Source organism: Nyctibius grandis, chromosome 2, assembly GCF_013368605.1.
Source record: "Nyctibius grandis isolate bNycGra1 chromosome 2, bNycGra1.pri, whole genome shotgun sequence".
NCBI classification, from domain to species: domain Eukaryota; kingdom Metazoa; phylum Chordata; class Aves; order Nyctibiiformes; family Nyctibiidae; genus Nyctibius; species Nyctibius grandis.
The window spans coordinates 24,529,911-24,546,430 of NC_090659.1; positions in this window are offsets into that span (position 1 = coordinate 24,529,911).

The window sequence follows — 16,520 nt, forward strand, 5'->3', positions numbered from 1 at the left end:
ACACATCTATTACATGATCCCATGTTCTATTAAATGGATGCTTCTGGGTGCTTCTGGCAGCCCCAGATGATTTCATTGCCATTAGAGTATTTCAGAGCTCTGGGAAGCTTTAAATGGTTGCCACTACTGAAAAATATGTACATATATTTCTTATACAAGTATATCTTTTCTGCCTTAAGGTTTTTGTTATGCTTACTCTGAAATGGTTAAGGCAGGAGGGCTGGAGGTGTGACACCTCCAAGCTTCAGGAGTCCACAGGGCAAAACGTGCACCTGAAGAAACAAACACAGAAAGTGGAAGGTGTGACCGTGAAAAAACGAGCCCGGCTAAGGCAGCCGTTCGTTTCCACACGTGAGGCAATTTGCACCAGTTTGGAATGGGAAAAGGAGGTAAGATCAGGAAAAAAAACACAAGAGGGACAACAGCATAAAGAGACTCAAAAGAAGAAAGGAGAGTTTATATACGATCTCAGCCTGACCCACAGGCACTGTGCTTGTCCAGGCATCAGACCCAAGTGCCCCAGCTGATATTTTGGAGTTGCTGTCCTGCTCAAGGAGGAAGGTCAGGCTCCTGGAGCAGACCCCTTCCCAGCCTGTGGGTCCTGTCCCAGGGGAGCCCGCAGTAGGGGCTGCCCCCATCCCCTCTGCCTGGTCCCCAGAGCAGCATATTGCTTCGCAACCCGTCCAACACCACGGGCTCGTGATTTGCCAAAAAAACCTTCTGAAGCACCACATTTGACCTATTAATTTCCTTATTGCTTTTCTCCTAGTTTCAAAGGTGGCCTCTAAGACAGCCTTTAGTCTGTTTCAGAACAACGGGCCTTGGGACTTGGACTGCCCAATCAAGCTTTAATCTCCCTTTTGGACATTTTTCTACCATTTACTGTGACATTTCTTAACTTCTAGCTACTTCCCAATGCTTGAACCAAGCAGAGTAGTGCCAGGGAGGGGGAGACAAGCAGCAGAATGGTGGGACCATCTCTGCACCCTCCCCAAAGGAGGCATCCACAGAGCGGGCAGGGCTGGACGCAGCCCCCATGGTGCTCTGCAGTGTCCCATTTTCCCACGGGAAAACCACCAGGGAATTCTTCCTGTTCATCATCAAAAAAGGAATTCATTGGGCTTTTTTGATCTTTGACAGAATTGTGTCTTCAAGCCTTTGATTATTATATACAAATTTGTTTTGTGCCTCTTCCCTTGACAAAGTTCAAAGCGAGAACTGTTAACTTCTGTAGTTGTGTTTTGAAGGTAATTTATTTGTTGAAAGTATTTTGAACCCTGTGGGAGGGATTTTGGTCTACAAGGGGAAAAATAATAGGGCTTATTTTCCTGCTGTTTAACTTATTTAATACTTTATGGACTTAATTTATGTCCATTCCTATTTAATATGTTGATGGCACTTCTCATTGAAAGTCATGATTCGTAAACCAGACATTTTGTGTATCCTTCATTTCAGAAGATACCACGCTGCAGGGAGAAGAGGACTCTGTTCCAGTGCTCAGCAGTTCATATCACGATGCAGGGGGTGAGATGATTGGCTGAAAGGTAGCCCATGCACAAGAGGAAAGCTGCCATCCCAAGGGGGTGACCGTGCTGCTTTCGGACCTCCATGGAGTTGTCAATGGATTATCAGCCCATCACGTGAGTCAGGTGAAACTGCCGATAACATTCATCCCTCCTGCTTCTTACTGGACATTAATTAAGCCCTTATCTGTTGGCTGTCACCTCTTGGGCCCGATCCCAACTGCATGCACAAAGGTAAATACGCCACTGAGTTTTTGCTGCGGAAAGAGCGTTTGATTGGCACCTTAAAACAAACACACCGGAAGAAATAACCTTCTTGCTTTCTGCCAGCGGATTACTTTAAGATCTTTAATATGTTTATAAAGCAAACCGTTGAAAATTATCTGTGGTTTCCCTGTAAATGTGTTTCCTTCCCTGAGGCTGGCACCTACCTACTCCTTTTGGTAGCTCGGCGTAGGGCACGCAGGCTCTGCGAGCGCCAGAAGGGGCTTGGAGGGCTCCTTCCTCCTCTCCAGCCTCTCTGTCCTCCCTCACCACTCTTCTCTGGTCCCATGGGGCTTTTAGGTGAACTGTGGTGCTCTCACTTCCTTCCCAGCAAGGAAATGAGAAATCACCATGGCTGGTACGGACCTTCTTGCTGCAGGTCAGTAACTGGCTGCAACTGTTTATTCTGATATTGCAGGACATTTAAAGGATATGGGTGGTTTTTTCTTTTTCTTTTCAGCTAAAAACAAAGAACAAGCAATGAACAGTGCACTTAGTTTTTCATCCTAAAGGGAGTTTTTTGTCCTAAAGGGAATTTCCTTTTGTGGTAGCTGTTAGTATGAGTGCTGACCTGAGAAATCTGTCATTGGGCCAACACATGCATGTGAGCCTGCAAAATAAATCCCGAGTTTTGAGTGCTCCCTAAAATAAATCATCATAAAAGAGACAAAAATCAGAGACAAAGGAAGGAGGAGTCTTCAGCAATTTTGCTTCTTCCAGCTGTGAGGGGTGCTCAGCAGGAGGAGAGACTCTGAAGCAGGGATAGTTTGACAACACTACTTAGGTGAACCTCACTACATGCCGCTCATTCACTGCAATACTGGTTTTAATGGGAGTGTTTCCAGAAACCATAGAAGTGAGCAATACTCTCCTCCCTTATCGTTAGGCTTACTGTTTGCCTTGCTCCAATGGCCACTGGTGCCCTGCTATATCTCTTTCTCCATCCCATTTGCAGGTACACGGCGGGTGGTGTGAGAAACAGGCAGCCCAGGTGCCTACTCTCCCCCACAGTATGGCCTGTAGGACCACAATGTTTAAAGGGTGTATTTTTCAGGACGTGCTTCCAATGGGACTTGTAGGACCATGTTGTGGGGCTACTCTACTCTGATGAGTTACATGGGCAGTTTGCTTATGGAATTTTTAATGTTCAACCATGAGTGGCAGAGGGGCATATCTCATCACAGGGTCCCTGTGATGACCCCTCTGAGGAGGAAAGCAGCACTAGAGGCTGACACGACTCTGCCTGTGGCAGCCCTGTGGGGTCTGGGCGACCCTTTGAGAAGGCTCACAGCATCCCCAAGGGACTGCAGGCACCTGGCCCTGTCCTGGTGCAAAGGGGGAGACAGGGACACCAGCGAGGGCAGGGACAGTGAGGGGCTGGAGCTCCCAGGGGTCCCCGTCCCTCCTGAGCATTGCACACAGGGAGCTGCAGTCCTGACCACAGGCTTTGTACTATGCCTACACTCCGGGCTCATCCTCTCCCTGTGTCGGGAGGTCCCAGCCACCAGCTCACGCAGCGGGTGTGTAACTCTGACCTGGTGCTTATTTGTGCAATAAGGAGGTGAGGCAATCCCCACACACAGCTCGTGGCAGCGATGCCCAGAAGAGTGGGTGAGAAGGGGAACGGGCAGACCACACACAGCATGACATCAACACAAACTGTCTATGTATGTGTACACACAGGGAACCCACACAGCGGGCAGCTGCCCCATCTGTGGGCAGGGTCTGGGCTCCCAATGCAGGATGTTCATCTCAGCGTGCATCTCTAGACAAGATGCTGTGGAATTAGGGATGTGGGTCTCTTCCAGCTACTGTCCTGCGGACCCTCGTGTTTTCAATAAGCACATTCCCACGTGCTGCTTGTCCTTGCAAGGCATGGTACAGTGATGAGCTTCCTTGCTGTTCCTATTAACACCTACAGAAAATTAAATGAAGATAAATAAAGTAGGGGGTTGGATTTGGAGCTACAGGTTTCTGCATGCAGCAGGGATCCTGGGCTAATGGCAGACATCATCCCAGTCCTCCCCATTCCCTGATGTAAATTAGAGTTACCTGGAAGGTGAAAAATTTGTAATAGAAACTTTAAGCGATGTTGCAGCTAATTCCTAATGTTCCTTCCTGTTCTGAGCCTGTACTCATTTATTTCTGTGCCAAACACATCTGGGAATGGGAATTTCAAGAGGCCAGAAAGGTTGTTGGTGTTGTGAAGAATTGTATATTCGAACAGAAGCAAAAGCATCAGGAAGAGGTTCTGAGTAAGATTCGCAGCTCAACGCCCGTAACAAGCACTGTGGTCTCAGATTTGCATTGGGCTTCCCTAGCAGAGGTTATTCTCTAGCCCACACAGGAAATCCCTGTGCTTTTGAAGCTTAAAGTTCAGTATTTTAACTCTGTGTGGGAGGTGTCTAACCATGTTAGTTTTAGATATAGATCTGTTGTAAAACATGCTCAAAATTTTTGTTTCCCACAAAGCAGGCAGGAGTGTGCTGCAGCTGGAGGTGCCCGTGCAGAGCACGACCTGTGCTGGTCGCTTGGGTCACCCTTGTTGGGCATGGCCTGGGACTGGCTTTCTCTTTTTCCTTCAGGGTGGCCCCCATTACAGAAGCAATCCGCCAAGCTCCTGCATGACATCCTTGTCTCTAAACTGGAGAGACATGGACTTGACGGATGGACCACTCGGTTGATAAGGAATTGGCTGGATGGTTGCACTCAAAGAGTTGCGGTCAACGGCTCAATGTCCAAGTGGACACCAGTGACGAGTGGCGTTCCTCAGGAGTCGGTATTGGGACTGGTCCTGTTTAACATCTTTGTTGGCGACATGGACAGTGGGATTGAGTGCGCCCTCAGCAAGTTTGCCAACAACACCAAGCTGTGCGGTGTGGTCAACACGCTGGAAGGAAGGGATGCCATCCAGAGGGACCTCGACAGGCTTGAGAGGTGGGCCCGTGCAAACTGCATGAAGTGCAGCAAGGCCAAGTGCAAGGTCCTGCACATGGGTCAGGGCAATCCAAAGCACAAATACAGTCTGGGTGGAGAATGGATTGAGAAGAGCCCTGAGGAGAAGGACTTGGGGGTGATGGTTGATGAGAAGCTCAACATGAGCCAGCAATGTGCACTTGCAGCCCAGAAGGCCAGCCGTATCCTGGGCTGCATCAAAAGCAGCGTGGCCAGCATGTCGAGGGAAGTGATTCTGCCCCTCTACTCTGCTCTCATGAGACCTCACCTGGAGTATTGCATCCAACTCTGGGGCCCCCAACACAAGAAGGACATGGACCAGTCGGAGCAAGTCCAGAGGAGGGCCACGAAGATGATGAGAGGGCTGGAGCACCTCTCCTATGAAGACAGGCTGAGAGAGTTGGGGCTGTTCAGCCTGGAGAAGAGAAGGCTCTGGGGAGACCTTCTAGCAGCCTTCCAGTACCTGAAGGTGGCCTACAGGAAAGCTGGAAGGGGACTTTTTACAAGGTCATGTAGCGATAGGAAGAGGGGGAATGGTTTTAAACTGAGAGAGGGTAGATTTAGATTAGATCTTAGGAAGAAATTCTTTACTGTGAGGGTGGTGAGATGCTGGAACAGGTTGCCCAGAGAAGCTGTGGATGCCCCCCTCCCTGGCTTTGTTCAAGGCGAGGTTGGATGGGGCTTTGAGCAACGTGGTCTAGTGGAAAGGTGTCCCTGACTGTGGCAGGGGGGTCCGGAATTAGCTGACCTTTAAGGTCCCTTCCAACCCAAACCATTCTATGATTCTATAAGCCGCGCTTCACAGGGAAGATTAAAAATACCATGCCTGGAAAATCACAGCCGGACATAACTATAGTGCATGAGACTCTAAAGCTTGAAAGTGTGCATGTTGTTAAACACAGGTGAAATAGGGGACAGGTGAGATTTTGGAAAAATTTGAACACTCATTTATATACGTAAGCCCCTGGAGTCCATCCAAAGGTTTTGCAATTCTCCAGTTGCATGGTTGCTGCCTGGCTTACTTTTGCAAACCATGCTACAGAGAAACCTGTTGCATATAAATATCAGACAACAGAGCAGCGGCAGATATATGTCTCTAGGGAAAAAAGGGGAGGCATGGAGTCAGGAGAAAATGGACACAGAGATGAACTCTTTGACCCTCATGTACACCTAAGTTTGGATATAGGTTACTGTGGCAGGCAGTGTCCCACCACACTTCTTGTTTCCCCAGGCTGCTAAACTCATCCTCTGTGGGATTAAAAACTGAACAGGTCTGGAGAAGGAACTACACAAAGAGAAAGAAGCCTTGAGCTGTAAAGGGGAAAAAAAAAAAGAAAGTAGTAGGGCTAAGAGGTACTATATGGTCTCCGGTGACCTGTTGTGTAAGATGTGTTGATCCATGCACTGGGAGCAGTGGGAAAACCCTGGCATTTCTGATGTAAATGAGGGAGAGGGCCATTAGCCTCCCACATTTTAACTAGAGGAGATAGCACACAAAGCCATCAGTTCAGGATGTTATCTGCTTATCTACCAAGTAACACTGTGGGTTCAAAAAATAGAGAAAACCCTACATCTTACTTCTGGGAATGGACAGTTCAAAGTAACCATTGAGATCCATCACTTTGATAAACGTACCTACCTGAGATATCCTAATGCAGGTGTCAAAACCAACTTCAACCTGGTGTGTACAGGCTTCTTCAGGGGAATTTTGTAAAAGAATATGTCACTTCTACAAACCAGAGGCAGTGCTGGAGGAGGGTTTTTGTCACATTTCTGTGGCCGACATCCTTGCACAAGGTAAAATAAAAAAAATAATTAAGCTGAACTTAATTAAATATATAGCTCAGAGCTGAGTCAGACCTAAAATCCTGAATTTCAACATCCAATACTTTGCAAAAAGTTTTTGTTGCAACTGCAAAGCTCAGTGCCAATTTAGAAATACAGATCCGAGCCTATTATTTTTCCTAATTCTGCTGGGTTCTCCAAGCAACACGTGATACCTGCATTGCCAGTATTCGCCTTTTTTTTTTTGCTTGAAAGGAACACCAGAAAATGCTTATCATTCCTGAGATGAGGTGGGGACTAGCCTGTGGAGAAAAGGGCACACTGGCTGTAACCAGCAAGGCAGGAAAAGATGTAGTCTTAATCTCTTTTCTAGACCCCATCAGCCTTTGCAGTGACACAGAGAGGGGAAGAAACTCTTGAATTCGGCCTGAAAAATGCCGAAGATCTGTTTCAAGACATGGCCGTTGAAGGGCCTCTGTATGATAGTGCTCATGATGTATTCCAGTTTACCGTACCCCAAGCAACAAGAAAGACCAAATCCTGTTCTTTTACTTTCTAAAAAGGGAAATATATAAACCAGAGAAACTTATTAAATGGAACTTAAAGGAAGAGTAAAATGGGTGAAATGCTCGCAAACAGCAGGGTGCTATTTAAAGACACAATATGAAAGACTCACAGTAAATATTTACCACCAAACAAAAAATATTAAAAGGATGTCCTCAGGCACACATATGGACCCAGAACAAGTAAATGGCAGAGTAAAGGATGCTACTAGAAAGAAAAAAGACTATTTTTCAAAGCCAAATAAAGAAAACAAAAAAAAACCCAACCAAACTGCAGAAAAGAAAAATCATAAAGAGGTAAACAAATAAGTTCTTTTAAGATAGGAGACAAAGGTCAGATATCATCAGGGAGAGGAGAGGATTTTTGTTGTTCAACATACTCATAAATGATCAGGAAATGTTGGTGAATAATGAGGCGATGAATATGCTGATGATTCAGAATTATTTTTCATGTGTTTCAAAAGTGCAGGTAACTGAACAGTTGCAGAAATGTCTTACAAGACTGAGTCACTGGGTGATAAATGGCAAATGAAAGGCAGAGTGGGTAAGTGCAAAGTAAAGTGCATGGAGGAAGAGTAACCTAATTATATAAACACAAAGATGGGCTGCAAATTAGCTGTTGTCACTCAGAGAGCTTTGCATCACTGTGGATATGGCAATTGAATATTCAACGTGTCAAAAAGGCAAATTGAGTTACAGTAGGTATTAGGAGAGGGACTGAGTACAAAGCAGAAAACATAGTTTTGATACCGCCGCAATCCCTGCTGCTCCCATGCCTGCATCACTTCGTGACGTTCTGGTTGCCCCACGTTAAAAAGGAGAAAGTGTAATTAGAAGAGTTGCTGAGAAAAGCCCTCTGGCTCATGTGAGCAATCAGCTATGAAAAAAGATTTTGAAGAGTGTAAGGATCTTAGAAACTAAGTTGTCACAGGACAGACGGGGAAGATTTCTCCTGGATGAATAATGGTGTAACAAGCAGAGAGCGTGAGTCAATGGATGGTTTTTCACTGTGGGGAGAGGTCACGAAGAAGCTCCTGCAGAGAGCTACGCTGGGATGCGTGCAGCTTAACAAACTCATAAACCATCTGGAAGAGGAGATGAGAGGGTAAAATTTGTTGATGAAACATTATTTCTGTGGTGGTGCAGATATGAGTCAATTGCTTGGGTAGCTCTGGGGCCCCCAACATAAGAAGGACATGGAGCTGTTGGAGCGAGTCCAGAGGAGGGCCACAAAGATGGTCAGAGGGCTGGAGCATCACTCCTATGAAGACAGGCTGAGAGAGTTGGGGCTGTTCAGCCTGGAGAAGAGAAGGCTCCGTGGAGACCTTCTAGAAGCCTTCCAGTACCTGAAGGGCCTACAGGAAAGTTGGAAAGGGGCTTTTTACAAGGGCATGGAGTGATCGGAATAGGGGGAATGGTTTTAAACTGAAAGAGGGTAGATTTAGATTAGATCTTAGGAAGAAATTCTTTCTTGTGAGGGTGGTGAGACACTGGAACAGGTTGCCCAGAGAAGGTGTGGCTGCCCCCTCCCTGTCAGTGTTTAAGGCCAGGTTGGATGAGGCTTTGAGCAACCTGGTCTAGTGGAAAGATGTCCCTGACTGTGGCAAGGGGGTTGGAACTAGATGATCTTTAAGATCCCTTCCAACCCAAACCATTCTATGATTCTATAGATGGTGCAATATTGAATGGCTGCAGAATAAGATGTCAGGTGATGCTTAATGTCCATAAATATAAAATGATACACACCTGGGAAAGGAGAAATCCTACCTTTACAAATAAAATTATGGGCCTTGAGCTGATTCTGATCACTTGGGTATGCCCAAGTGAGATGTAAAAGTATGACATGAGGATATGGAGGATAACAGACAGTTTTATGAAAACACCAGTTCAGTGCTTAGCAACCGTGAGCAAAGCAAATGGCAGGTTAACTATTATTAGGGAAGGGATAGAGAACCCCATGGAGAACACTGCTATTCTATCTTATAAACCCACAGTACATCCACTTTTTCATGCCGTGTTCTCAATTTCCAGCCTGTAAAAGGTCTCGTGATGGGGACGGTGGTGTGGGACAGCCTCTGCACCAGGAATGACCACATGCACTAGGTCCCTCCAGGCTGTGAGATCTATAGAGGTCACAGGAGTCAGAGCTCATTGTCTCACATGATATAAAAGTCAGACCGCCTGAGTGGAAGATTCAAAGCATGTGAAGGAAGATGATTCCTCACCAAGCATGTGGGTATGATGCAGTTCAGCTGTGGAGCTCCCTTCTGCAGGACATTGTGGATGCTAAAACTTCACATGGGTCTGAAAAGCAATTAGATGAACTTATTGAAGAAAAATTGTTTGGGGCTATTAAACCCCAAACTATACATCTGTCTCAGGAAATGTCTAAGCTGCAGCCGACTGGAGGTTGGAAGAATATTCTGGGAAAGCATTGCTGTCCATTTGACTACTCTTGCTACTCCTGAGGACAGGACACTGGCTGGCTAGACTTGAGCTATTGTTACTCCTCATTTCTCAGAATACAACAACCAGAAGGCATTCAATGAAAAGATGAGGCAAGGGTGGTAAATGTGAAGAGTATGGTGTATGGCTGTATTCTCTGTACTCCTTCTTGAAGTTTTCCTGTAAGCACCTGTAACTGTCCAGGCATGGCATGGGGAACTGGGCTAGGGATGGATTTCATTTAGTCTGGCTGATCCTATGATTTTATCATTGCATCTTTTGATTTTCACCATTTCTTAGGAGCACCTCTTCAAGCTCCCCTGGATTGATGAGTTTAAACATCTGGTGAAAGTTTCGAGCTCAAAACCAAGATAATCTAATCTAGTCTGTTTTTAATACTAAATCTGGTAAAAATGTCTCAGTTTGGAGAATGGAAAATGCTATGATGGCTGGATTTTCATGGATGCTTCTGAAACTCACTAAAACCCAAAGCAAACCCACTCCAGCAGATCGGTTGTGATTACTGGAAGAAAGACCCAAATCTAGCACCACTTGTGAAGTAGGGAGGGTTTCTGGGTCACTTCCCTCCCACAGTGACTGGCAGGAGGGAGCGAAGGATGCTCGCAGGTGCAGGGAAATGCATCACCCCTGGTGCAGCCAGCGAGGGGTACTAGCAGGCTAACACCTCTCACCTGCACCTGGAACAGGGGACAAAGAGGCACCAAGACTGTTCAGCAGCTCCAAACACTGATGTGCTGAGGGCAATGGCATGGAGCAGCTGATAAATATTGCCTATATTTTATCCTTTTAGCATAAGTCGTTCATTAATGTCAGAGCAGGTGGTAACGTAAATAGGAGCATGCAGGGTTAGTAGTCATTAATCCTACAAGCTAAAGGTCAGTGTTCCCCTTTGAGTTTTCTTGCAGCTTCTTAGAGCAGGTTGTGAACTCTGGTTTTTCACCTTACATGTCAAGGACTGAATATTATTCAGGACACATGAGGAAAAAAAATCCGTAGTTCTCATTTGCTTCTATGGGAACAGTGGGTGATCAAAACTTCGAAAAGCGGGCAACACAGGCAAAGGGCTGTAAGGTTATTTCTGGCACAAATAGCTAAAGAGATAAATACAAATGAGAAAATCTTGAAATAGGAGAATTGGGAAACCTGGGAAATAATAAGTGAGCCTAAGACATCATGGGGGAGGAAAAGGTCATTTCATAGAAGCTTTGCCCGAGCCGTTTCAAAAGCGGGTAGCAAAAAGATACTGCCTAAACTGCTGTCTCCAAATAACAGTGAGGACTGGAGAAGGCTCAGACGGAGGGACGACGTGGCATGATTGGTAAAAAAATTAGAGGGCAGAAAGTGACCTGCAGTGGCTCAGCTGAGCTGCTAGCAAAAATTACTGACTGTGGTGGCAGAGCGGAGTCAAGAAAATTGGTGCTTTTAGCAAGTTTCAGTTATTGCCCTTTTCATTGATGATAGTGAGTGGAGGAAATACCAGCCAGGAAGGGTTTCTTCTGTATCAATTGAATGTGGTTAAAAATAGAGGGAGAAATATTAAGCTCTAATGTTAGCAAGAGTATATGAGAATTAATTGGAGAGCTACTTTGGGGAAAACCATCTCTATATAGATAAATTCTTGAAAGGAGTTAACAAAATAGTGAGAGAAAAAAGTAGATTTGTTTTTTTGAATTTCAAAAGGAAAAAGAAGGCTAGCTATAAAATTCCTTTGAAACTCTCCTTTTAGAAATTTTAAAGAGAGTGAGCATATCAGGTGAACTGTAAAGTTTGGGCAAGAATCAGAAAAGGGAAAAAATATATTCCTCATCTCGAAACTAAAAAATCTTAATAAGAATGTTTTTCTTCACTGTGTTTTTATAATATATTACTGCTGGTGAGAGCATTGCAGAAGCCATGAAGGTCTAGATGAGCGTGTTGGCGGTCTCCAGCTGGGATGAAGGATCCCATGGCAGATGAAGTGACACCTGAGGCTGCCCTTGCTGCATCCTTCTTACCTGGTGTAACCCAACAAAAAGCTGATGCAACACACTGGACTATAGCTGAGGTGCAAGAACTAGATCAAATGTACCCAGCAGGATTAAAACATTGCTCATTAGAGTTGGCTGAGATTTTGCTCGACATAAAGTTTTGTCAGGATGAGTAGATTGAAATAGAAACTTGATGCCTGCAAGGACTGCATTGGCGAAACACAATTGTGACAGTTCTTCCTGATCTGAAGGTGTTTTGGGATGGGACAGAGAGCAAGAGGGCTCTCTGTCAGCTCAACAAAAAGCCATTTGCAACAGTTCCGTGAAGGGAAAATCCATCCGAGCTACCCAGCAGCTGGGAGTATACTAGAAGTGCCCTCTTTGTTGTGACCATAGAGGCTGGTGTCCAGGGCCGAAGGCAGCACAGCTTTGCTCATCACACTTGTCAAGGAGGTGGCACCAGCTCAATCTTTTACACTTTCATATAAGGCCCTATCTCAGATCTGCAAGACAAAGTGAGAGCTAGAGCCAGAAAACCCCTTTAATAGTGAGAACATATGGCCTTTTGGGTGTAAATAGGAAAGCAATCACATTTTGATGATAAAAGATGTTTTTCCCATTTTCTGTATATGTCACACAGACAATACACTACCCCAGGAATGCTTTCATGTTGGACCACTGGATTAAATCTCTCATTTGTAGCACAATAAAGTAAATTGTCAAACACATTTCTGTCCACAGTAGCAAAACAGCAATTGATTCATGCCCATAAATACAAGGAGGAAAATGTTAATATTGCAGTAAATCAAGCAGCTTCCTTCTCCGTCATATTTTGCTTTTCAGAGTTGAGACCTGAATTCTCAACGTCTCTCTGCTAATGGAAAAATTCTAAAACCTAATTAAAAAGTCTCTATTCAATGGGCTGTGGAGAATTTATAGCAGTGAAACTGTCTGTGTCAGACAAATATGCTATTGATAGTCCTGTGGGAACTAATGATGAAGGGACTACAAATAAGAATAGAGAGAAAAAAGGGAAATAGGCAGTACGCTGGGCACTGTTTCAGACAGCTGGATGCTGGTGTGCAGGGAGGGCAAGGAAGGGGAGGGCTGGGGGTACGCTGGTGTCAGCACTAACAAATTCCACTTCGGGAGAGGTTTCAATGGGAGAATCGGAGATGTCCTGTGGGCTTTTGCCTTTTCTCAAGGAAAGGCCTGCATCTTTCTGCTTAACCAAAAGGGCAGTAAACCATCCCACCAGGCACCACTGTTCGGTAACATCACAGATCCCTCCCGAAGGTGAAGACAAATTCTAAAACACAGCACCAGACCCTCCTGGACACTCTGTTACCTCCGGTGACATTTGGCCGCCCCCACAGCCACCCAACAGCCTGTCTTGGCTCTAGCTCCATAGGAGCTTTTGGGGAGCTCAGGGGCTGCTGTTTCCCTGGAGCTACACCATGCAATAGGGATGCTGGAGGTGACCTGCACCCTGAGCTGAAGGAGGACATCGTTGTAGGAGTGTGGACAATGCTGCTGGGATCAGCTGTGTGCACAGCCCCAGCCAGCCCCCACAGCCATAGCACTTTGCAGCCAGGGGCGTTGCAATGGCAGCACCCATGGCTGATGGGAGGGCCAGCAAGGTTTAACTACATATAAACTGGATGACGAATTTCTTGTTGCTAGAACCCACTGTTACTCTGTTCTACAAGCGCTGTTTCAGGGTTTTAGTCTCGGGCTGACCCACTGTTACTCTGTTCTACAAGCGCTGTTTCAGGGTTTTAGTCTCGGGCTGGCAGGACTTTGTTTGGAGAGGTTCAAAACCTCTTTATTCATCTCCTCAATAACAAAGGAGAGCTTTAGAAATGTGGAGAACATGAGGCCCCATAAGAAAGGGCCTGATTTCTGAACAACAAGCCATGCGCCCTTACCTTCCTGCCAAATGTCCTTCGCATTAGGCAATAGGATCAGCCACTTTCACCAAATGTCCATTTAATTGTTTGCATTAAGGAGGGCCACCTGCAAGGGGAGAAACAGAGAGAGAAACTACATGAGTCAGAACGAAGCCTCGGAAGTTGGGAGCTCTGGCCAGGTGCTCTCACCTGAAAGTTTCGGCATGGGGGTTTTTCCTCTTGTTCTCTCCTCTAGCCTGGACTGGAGGTAAATCTCTGGCTCAGTCCCTTTGCCCCTTTAAAATACTTTTGCTTAGTGAAATTACTTTAGCAGTAAGGAAAAGTTCTGCCAGTAATTTAATTAAAAGTATTTGTTGCTACCTATACAGCCCCCAATGTTTGTGTTGGGATCTATTCAGAATACCTATTATTTAGTAAATGCTTTGTTTGCCATTCCTAAGTGTAGCTTTATACAAACTTAGATTAGTTCATTCCCCACCCAGTTATAGGAACCAACACGCTGGTCAGAAATTTTCAGATGTTTTCTTCCCATGCTGTAACTAAACTTGGCCATTGTGACTGTGTGATGTAATAAAATTATTGCTACTTTAAGGGCTAATTTGATGAATTTTTTGGTATTACATTAGTCTCAGAGATTTTTCTATGATGTTCAAACCAAAAGATCCTTATTGTTGGCCCTTGGGAAATGCAGACCTGGAGCTGGTGTGAAGCAGTGACCCTGATGAGACACCCTCAGCTAAAATGCTCCTGAAAAAAATAGCTTCCAAATAGACTTCAAGTGGGAGATGTTATCAGGACAGCTGGGAGGTCCTGCAGAGGGTTAACCTTGGCGATGAGGCTTGCTCCCTTTCTGAAAGAGCCTGTCTGGCCATGGAGGGAGCTGGGAAGGTGAGTTTCACTGGCTTTAAACAGCACCAGGGTCAGAGCTTCAGCTCAGCATGAATATTTGCTTCCCATTCGCGTTAGGTGGGTCATCCAAGTGCCAACAACTTTCTGCTACTGGCCTGACCTCATTCACTTCACCTTTTAACAGAAAGAGAGAAAACAAGTTTACGTGTGTTCTTAAAGAGTTCAATTACTGTGAGGTGGTCATAGCAAAATGGGTGTATGAGGACAGGATGACCATGATGCTCCATCTGTCATCTTTATGTTCCTCTGTGATACAGAAGTGTGAGTCATCTGTCGGTAAGACCTATGGGGAGAAACTAAACCCTGAAATATTATTTATTTCTCTCTCTCTTTGCTTTGTCTGGGTATAAAGACCTCTACAAAGCAGATGTGCTTTAAATCTTGTGCTTTGTTACACTAACATTTAGGCCATTCTTGTTTTGAACTCATTACTCTCCCATGACACAGCTGGAAGGAGAATGATATTTAGGATAAGGAAATAATTTTATCTTAGTATTCTTTTACCTTTATAGACATTTTAAAATAAAAAATATACATGCCACAGTGAATACTTGCTTTAATGGCTTCAGGTTCCTGGTTGCACTACAGGTTACCCCTCTGACTACATGTCACCTGAAGCTCAGTATGGGCCAGCAATGGCTTCACAGGGCTTGATGTGACCACTTCTTGCCACCGGGGAAAACAGCCCAGCCCAGTCTTTTGCTAATGTTGCTGGCTTGTTCCCGCTTGGGCTGGTGGCTTTTAATTTGATGCACCCTGGACTAGTGTCCCAGGAAATGTGACAGCAGCCCCAGACTTAGATGGCTAGTCACCTTTTCTCCTGCCTTCACAAACCAGGGGGCAGCAGGGGCGTCTGAAGACCTTCTGTTCACACCGGGTTCATGCTCACTCCTGAAGAAGCAAGGTCACACATGATGGATCAGCCCTCTGCCCTGAGCTTCAGGTACCAGCCTTTCCCCCCGAGGTCTTCCCTAGCCCAGTTTGCTCAAGGCAGCAAGCCCCTTCTGCAAGAAAGGAGTGCAAGGAAAGCAGATTTCAGCAGGTCCTTTACCCCACTCCCTTCGCATGTAGTTAAACAGAAGATGTCTTTCTTCTCTAGTCCTCCATACAAAGCCTGCTGGACCTAAAAGTTAGCAAAACTGGTTTTGAAATCCTCTTTCATGGGCTCTAGGGTAGGGTTAATTACCCAGAGTTGAAATCATAGAAGCAAGCCCCCTCTGCAATGCAAGATCCTTGCAGGAGGTGTCACAGTGTTCATATTTGGCAGGGGGTAACCCTGCAGCCAGCACATAGCTCTGCTGCCCCAGCCTTTGCCTGCACCAACATCTTGCTGCCTGCAAGAGAACACAGTCAGGACCACAGGCTCCCAACCTCTGGGCTGTCAGCAGATCCATCTGCTCCTGTGCTGTCTGAGCCTTTTTGCCCCAATTCCCGTGAAAACACAAGTGTTCATGGGTCAAGCAGCAGAAGTTCAGCTTTAACTGAGCCACAGGGAGGGCAGAAGCTGCACCAGCCATGGCTGGACTCTCCCTGCCTGTCCCTGCCTGTCCACAGCCCTGGACCTGGGGCTGTCCCTGACCCCAGATTGCTGCTGCAGCTCCAGAGAGCCACTCCTGCCCTGACAGCCCTCAGGGCTGCACAGGAAAGGCCAATAATTGCAAACCCCATATTTTCCTCCTGCTTTTTCTTCTTCAGCAATATTAGAGCAGGAAATATGAAGGATCTAACTACTGGAGATAGGGGGTCTTTATTTTTTCCTTTTTAAATTGAGCACGCTTTAACCTAGGAAAGGCTGATCTTCCAAAGTGCTGTGCCCTGCTTTGTGAGTGGGCTTTGCACTCCATCTGGTGACTCCACCACCTGGGAGATGGTGACTCCACCACCTCCCTGGGCAGCACGTTCCAACGTCTAAATGACCCTTTCTGAGAAGAGCTTCTCTGGATGTGTTTAAGAAAAGACTGGACATGGCACTTAGTGCCATGGTCTAGTTGACATGGTGGTGTCAGGGCAATGGTTGGACTCGGTGATCCCAGAGGTCTCTTCCAACCTGATTGATTCTGTGATTCTGTGATTCTTCTGGCATAGGGACCGGGTGTGCAGGGGGAGGAAGAGGAGGGATGGTGGTGGTGCAGAAAGGCTGCTTGCAGGTGCTGGCAATGGGGGACTCTGCCTGCCCTG